At 44.4% G+C, this 7419-nt stretch overlaps 1 pseudogene; it reads right to left on the bottom strand.

Moving 5' to 3' along the window:
* Positions 1-3237: 3237 nt before the first annotated feature.
* LOC102024539 lies at positions 3238-3817 on the bottom strand (annotated as a pseudogene).
* Positions 3818-7419: the final 3602 nt, after the last annotated feature.

The following is a 7419-nucleotide window of genomic DNA, read 5'->3' as shown; positions in this document are numbered from 1 at the left end:
GATCTTTGAGGGGGTGGAATGTGGGGAACCACTCAGACTCCTTCAAAGCTCAGGGGCATCTAAAGACACCTGAGGACTTGACCCCACTTGTCTAGTACAGGTGCACAGTGGGATACAATTATGTAAAAATGACTTATCACAGGTAAACATGCATGTGCTGGTTACGGCACTATGTAAGAATGTAAATATGAGATAGCAACCTGTATAAGAATTACACAATAAAGATGCAGGTGAGTCTTGCTCTGCTCTATGCTACTTGCTGTTGTTGCTAATGTCTTGCACATATGTGTTCTTTAAACTTGGGACCTCACCTGCGAAAACCTCCTTTAACCCCCCTGAGTGTACTGACAGCATCCTTTCTGACTCTACATCCCTGGCCCCAGCCATGGGCTTCTCTTCTATTTCTTGCATTGAGATTTTCACTTCTTCAGTCCATTATACCACTAGGTCATATTTTTACAAATGCTCACCAGGCTGTTACTCTTGTGTGTATCTCTGCAAAGGCTGTCTTCTTCCCTTGGACTAGAGTCCAGAATCCTCAGCCTGGCCCATGAGGGCCTTTATGATGGTACCTGCCTGCCCCAACCCCCTGCCTCCTCTCTAGCCTTTTCCTATCTATTGCTGCCACATTGGCTGACCCTGTATTTCATCCTATATCTCTGCCTAGAAGCTGTTCACCTGCAAGTCTCCTCTGTGAGGTCTCCCCGGATCCCACCTGGCTGCACTTTTATCCTGGGCTCCATCCCTCCCTGGATCCCCTGCCACTTGTGTTCTAATGGGCCCCATGATTTTATAACTGCTGCATTGACTAGATTAGTCTTGGTGAGATGTAAGCCTGAAAAGGTTGGCTGTCTCCTTTAATCATTTCCTATGTACTTGATGGAATACTGTTTTATGGAAGATCTGAGCATTTTCTAGCCAGATAGCCTTTTAAAACTTGAATTTCATTTCCATTTTAGAATTTATTTTTCTCCCTGGTCCAGTTTGGGCTTTGGCCTCAGTTTCTCTAACATCAGGTTGATCTGTACCAGGCACTTTGGGTTGAAGAACAAATATAAAATGAGAAGATAACAATGTGCTCCTCAGCACAGCCCTGAGTGCACAGGGGGTGCTCTGTAAATGTCAGTTCCGCTCTTCATCTGAATATGGGAGGGGCTACCCCCACCCTATAGGGTTGTATGATAGTGGGAATGGGGGCTTTAGTGACAGTCATCTCATCTCAGGGTTTCCACCTTTGTGCCTCCTGGTACCTCTGACTTAACATTGTGTGAATCAAAGATATATATCTAAAAGATATAGACTGAAAGGACAGAGATGGCAGAATCCTTAGCTCCTGCTGTGAGGTCACACAACTGGCTGTGGGAGGAGGGTCTTGCTCAAGTGGGGCTGGCCCTCTTTGCCTTCCCTGAGGCCTGGCCAGGAATGTGACCTTCTGAGCAAGCTGTCCACAGCAGGGCACAGAGCCTGCCCCTGGGAGGTGCTTATCTGTTGCCCATGCCCCCTTTTGAGTGCCTCACCTGAGGAGGGTGGCTCAGGAAATGAACCCTTTGAGGGTTTTAGGTCCATGGGCAGGCACCATAGAAGCAGACAGATGGGCAGGCAGTGATAGCTATGCTGCAAAGGGCTTGGCAGGACGCAGGAGCAATGTTTCCTGGAGGAAGAAGAAAGGTGTGCATTATGTACATGTGCATGTGGGTGTGCAAGTGTGATGTGTATATAGGTGTGAAGTGGTGACCGTCTCACTTCAGTCCTAATTTTCCTCCAATTAAGTTTCATCCAGAACTCTTCTCCCACGTCTTGTGTGCCAAATGCCATACCGGGCAATGGGGTGCATGTGGTAGCTTGGACTCTACTCCTGACGTCAGGCAGCTCAGAGAAGAACCAAGGACAGAAACCTCCCCAAGTAATCTTTTCCTTTTTTTCTGCAGAGCTGGTGATGGAACCCTGGGCCTTACCCATGCTAAACCAGTGCTCTACCACTAAGCGATGTATACCTTTCTAGGACATGAAAGAAAATGAACATTTTTCTTTTGTATCAAAGATGTTATAGGCTTTTACAGCTTGAAGGAAGCATAATGGGACCCAGACCACCCCATATTGTGTGAGTGAGAAGGTAGAGGGCCTGAGGGGAAGGAAGCTGCCCAAGGCCACACTGCTGTTTGTTGGTAAGGATGGAGCAGTAGGCTTTGAAGACCCCCTTGGCTCTTGCTAAGCGCCTCTTTCCCACTTACATAACATAGCTTAGCAAGGTGATCACTCCCCCCACACTGACGCAGGGCCTCTGGCTTATTTATTTACCTATTTTTCTTCTGTAAAAATTGGCCAAGCTTTATAAAAAATCTAACATACAGTGTAGTTCAAATTATATAAGGAAACTGGGTTTGGTAATGCATGCCTGTAATCCCAGCACTTGAGATGCTGAGGCAGAAGGATTACCATGAATTTAAGCCCAGCCTGGGCTACATGAGTTCAAGGCCAGCATGAACTACATAGTGAGACCCTGTCTGAAAACAAACAAATGAACAAACAAACAAACAATCCAAATAAATTATGTAAAGACTCTTTGGGGTCATAACATTCCAAATGTATGACAGTTGTAATTTCATCCTATCAGGTGTTAATATACTTGTTCTCATGTTACTGTGGTCCAAAAGAGAAGCGCTAAATTAAGAGTAAGAGTAAACTAAGTATCTAATCTTTTGCCAACAGTATTTTAGATTGTGATGGACAGCAGAAATACTCATGTTAAGTAGTTCTACAGTAACAAAGTATAACTAAAGAATATTTTTCATAAACATCTCGCAGTACCACATAAACTTTTATAAGAGAAGAGTATGAAAGGAAAAAAGATCAAACAGCTAACACAAGCAAAAAATGTACTCCCAAATGCAACTGTAGGGGTAAAAGGTGAGACTGGAGGGCTGATGATGCTGGTATGAAAGGATGCTGAGTACTGCATTTATTTCTTATTTTACACAACACTTGCTCTTTACAAAAATGGTTATAATCATGCCCAGACAAGTGTAACCCATTACATTTGAAATTATACACCTTGTAATTATTTAACAGTTTACTCCTACCCCAGTTTACTCCTTTTAGTGATCAAAGGATGAGCAGTGGTTATTTAACAGGGCCTTTAAAAATTATAATACAAAGCTCTGTGCTCTCCAAGCAATCCTCCACTGTGCATTATAACAGTAAGGCTTAGTTTTAGTACAGAAGCCAAGCATTTGGGAGTTATGAGCTACTGGATTTGACAAAGATCATTTTATAGTTCCTTTTGCATATTTTGTGCATTTGGGATCTTCCACTTCACCAGGGTGCTCAGTAGCTTGGAGTTCTTCAGCAGATTCTTCTTTTTCTGATGCTGAATCACTTTCAGAATCATCTGGACTTGCAGGACCAGGTGAATCATCATCACCATCATCATCATCATCATCATCATCATCAGCAGCAGCAGCATCACTGGCAGCCACATCCCCTTCTCCATCACGATCTTCTGTCTTGCTGAAGCCAAGTCCACAGTGTCGTCATATCTCCCTGATAGTTCACTGTCCATACTTGGCTGATATTGAGACCCCAGTTCATTAATTTTCCTGTCTTTTTTCCCCTGTTCGAAAATGGGATGTTGATTTGTGATCTCCTATAACAAGATGACCCGTGCTTTTTTTCTTCCTTGCACCTACAAGTCTGAAGAACTTCGGTTTTCTCTCTTCACTCCCCAAGTCTGCTGCCTCCCAATTGCTAGATCCAAGATTGTCATCTGGGGAAGGTGAATGCTTCACCTATGCAGGTGAGACTCCCCAGCAGCACTCATTGTTGCTGGGATCCAGGCAGGAAAAGGCGAACATGATTGCTATTCTCAGGCCTGACACTAGCAGCCACCAGCCCCAGCAACGCCGCTCCAGAACACAGCAGGGCCCCTGGTTTAAACTCACCTGCTCTCTGAGTTTCCTGATTGCTAATACATGTTCCCCTGTAACCACTTATTTAATCTCCTTTTCTCTCCACTAGCTTGTGTGCCCCAGGTGGGTGGGAGCCACACCTGGCTCACTGCAGCATAGCATGTGCTCATACTAACAGCTGCACCAACTCCTGTCCTCTGTGGGCATCAGGGTTTTCTCCTGGCTCTTTCCTTACAGTTATAAAAATGACCCCATGGGAAGTGAGAAACAAGAGTAAAGGAGATGGTCATACAGGGTCTGATCTGGGATAGGCACTGGATTCCTGGAGAAGGAAAGAGGAAATGGACAAAGGGTAATAATGATACCTGGAACCTTTCTAGGTGAGTCAGTAATTCAGAGTCCAGTGGGCTCATGTGACCAGAAGTAGCCTGGGCACAAGGGCATAGGTCACAGACTCCACTTACTGGTTAGTCTGTGGCATGGCAGGTACTTATAAACCACTCAAGGGAGCAGTGGTGTCCCCAGTGCCTCTGACAGTTCCCTACTGGGACTTTTTGCTGTCCAGTGCACCAGCCTTCCTGGAAATCAGGTTGAGTCGCATCCCTACCTCCTTAGCTGGGTGATCTTGGGTAGTACATACCCCGTTGAGCTTTAAATGCCTCATCTGTAAAATGGAATACAAGAGTACTCAGCTTACAAGCATTCTGTGAGAATTTGAGGTCGCAAGACTAGCAAAATGCTTACACAGTGATGTAAATGACTAATGCTTCTTGAGTACCAACATGCCAGGCCCTTCTCTCCTGACCTTCCAGATTTGGCATTGTGTAGGAGTGGTGTTAGTTTGCAAGGCTGCTGTAACTAGGATCACAGCTGGGTGGCTTAGGACAAACTTAGTTCTCATGGCTCTGGAGGCCAGCAGTTCTAGGTCAGAGCTTTGGCTTCCTCCTGAGGCCTCTATCCTTGGTTCACAGGTGGTCATCTAATGCCTGAGTCTTCACAGGTCATATTGGACCTGGGCCCACCCTAGTGACCTCATTGCAACTTAACTCTGTAAAGACTTGTCTCCAAAGACAACCACATTCTAAGGCGGTGGGATTTAGATTTCACTGTGTCAAACCAGCTCATCACAAGGATGAGCAGGGGGTTACTTCTGGGCCAAGCGGCATCTGGGAAATGGGTGACTCTGCAAAACTCTGCGGTTAGACCCAGGCTGAACTCCTGCTTCTGCTTCTTACAACTATGGGACATTTTCCAAATTGTTTTGATTTGGGATCAGCACATTTTTTCCCTTTAAAAAGCCAGATAGTAAATATTTGAGGCTTTTGAGTCATATATTCCCTGTTGTGATGGCTCACCTGCCAATGACCATGTGTGAGTGTGACTGTGTTCCAATAAAACTTTATTTGCACAAATAGGCTGTGGCCAGTTCACTGACCTCCTGGCCCTCTGAACCTCTGTTTCTTCATCCACAAGTGGAGGTAAGTGCATTTTATTTATCTTTTCATTTGTGCCATGCCTACTGCCATAATATTTGCTACTGCAATTATTGTTTTGTTGTAACATGATAAAGGGAACATCATGGTGGCAGAGCCCTAGTTTAGGAATCAGGAGATTGAAGGCGATGATGGTATGTTTCTATTTATGTGATCAGAGCAAGTGACAGGAATACAAAGAATGTAATGAAGGCTCAAAGGCAAGAAACAAGTGGAAAGATGCTGGATCAGTACAAGGCTGAGTTTCATTTGTCCCTGTACCAAGAGAAGGGAAAGACATCACCCCATTGCTGGTGTGAGGAGACTGCGGGGGGCCTTGATCAAAGTTTCTGGCTGGTCCCTGGATGATTAAACTGCATCCTGCTTTTTTTTTTTGTGGTACTGGCAATTTGGTGATTGGGAAGCACATGTTGCTCTGTGTTTTTCCCAGCTTGTAGGCCCATAGGGCCACCTCATATTTATCTTCCCTTTTCTTTCTTTTCTTTTCCATTTTTGGTCACACACTGCAGTAAAAAGTAGCCAGAGAGCCTATTAGTAATCTAGTCACAGAATAAATTATTCGGGTCCCATGAGCACAACCTTGAGTTTAGTCTCTGTGATACTTTACTCCGTTACTCACTCTTGTGGGAAAAATAGCTCTTGATAACTTGGTCTCCTACCTGAGTAGCTACCTACCCCAGTTTACTCCTTTTAGTGATCAAAGTCTCATCTGTGCTTTCCCCAGATGGCCTTTTCTCTGGGTATTGTAAGAAACAGTCTTTTCTATCGAAAATATAACAAAGGAATGTCTCCATGTCAAACTAGTCCATGCTAGGCTGCTTCCACCTTATGCCACAAAGATAACTTATCAACAGCCAAGGACTTTCAGTCCCAACACACCCATGCTCCCCTCAAGCCATTTAAACTAGCCAGTTGGGACAGACTGTGAACCTTCAAACCAGCCAATGGGGAGAAGGTCAGCTGCTTCTCACATGTTAGGAGGTAAAAGGAGACTGCTACTATGTTTCTGCATGTTCGCTACCTCTTTGTAAAACATACTCATGCCCTTTTGCAAAAGTAGAACGATATTGTTTTGTTGAAATTTCTTGGTGTTTGAGTGCTTTATTATGTGCACCAAAAAACTGAGTCTAGGGACTTATTCCCAACAGTACCCTCAGTTTTCTCTGGAAAACCCTCCTCTAATCTATAGACATAACTGGGGTTCAAGCAGAGCCACGGTCAGAGCTTCTTCTGTTCTGACGTGCCAATTCAAAGATCAAATGCTCAAACATGAGTTTTTAATTGTCCCACAGTGTCCTACTCCCTTATTCGGAAGAGATTTACTGTCAAAACTGGGGGTAATTCTGCAATTCTGGCAAAGGCCAAAGCAGATTTTACCTATTGGGACTATGCCAGGCCATGTTCCTTAGACACCTCTGAGGTTACAATAAAGATTTATACTACTCTTTTTTAATTTTTTTTTTTTTTTTTTTTGGTTTTTCTCCGGTACCAGGAATAGAACTCACGACCTTGTGCTTGCCAGGCAGGCGCTTTGCCGCTGAGCTAAATCCCCAGCCCCAAGACTTATACTACTCTTAATCCTGCCTTTTTGGTGCCTCCCAGACCTATGCAAGTAGCCAGGATATCAGTGACCTGCCAGTCCAAGGCCCTGAGGAGGTGTGGTTCAGTGATGGAAGTAGCTTTGTCCAAGAAATACATTAGAAGGCAGTTGTCAGTTTGAAACAGGCTAAACCCCTTCCCCTCAGGGACCTCCGCTAAAAAAACAGAGCTCATAGCCCTTACTTGAGCATTGATGTTAGGAAAAGGAAAAAAAAAAAAAAAAAAAAAGAAAAAAGCCAAATATCTGTACAGACTCCAAATATGCCTTTCTGGTGCTACATGTCCATGCAGCAATCTGGAAAGAAAGGAGCTTGCTAGATAATAATTCTACAACTCCTAGAGGAAGTCTGTTTTCCCATGCAGGTTGCTGTCATTCATTGCAAGGGACCCCAAAGAGACATTCCTAAAGTCTCCTTGGGAAA

Source organism: Chinchilla lanigera, unplaced genomic scaffold (assembly GCF_000276665.1).
Source record: "Chinchilla lanigera isolate Chin_1 unplaced genomic scaffold, ChiLan1.0 scaffold00063, whole genome shotgun sequence".
Taxonomy (NCBI): domain Eukaryota; kingdom Metazoa; phylum Chordata; class Mammalia; order Rodentia; family Chinchillidae; genus Chinchilla; species Chinchilla lanigera.
The sequence above is the reverse complement of the archived record's forward strand: the minus strand, read 5'-3'. Positions and strand labels throughout refer to the sequence as shown.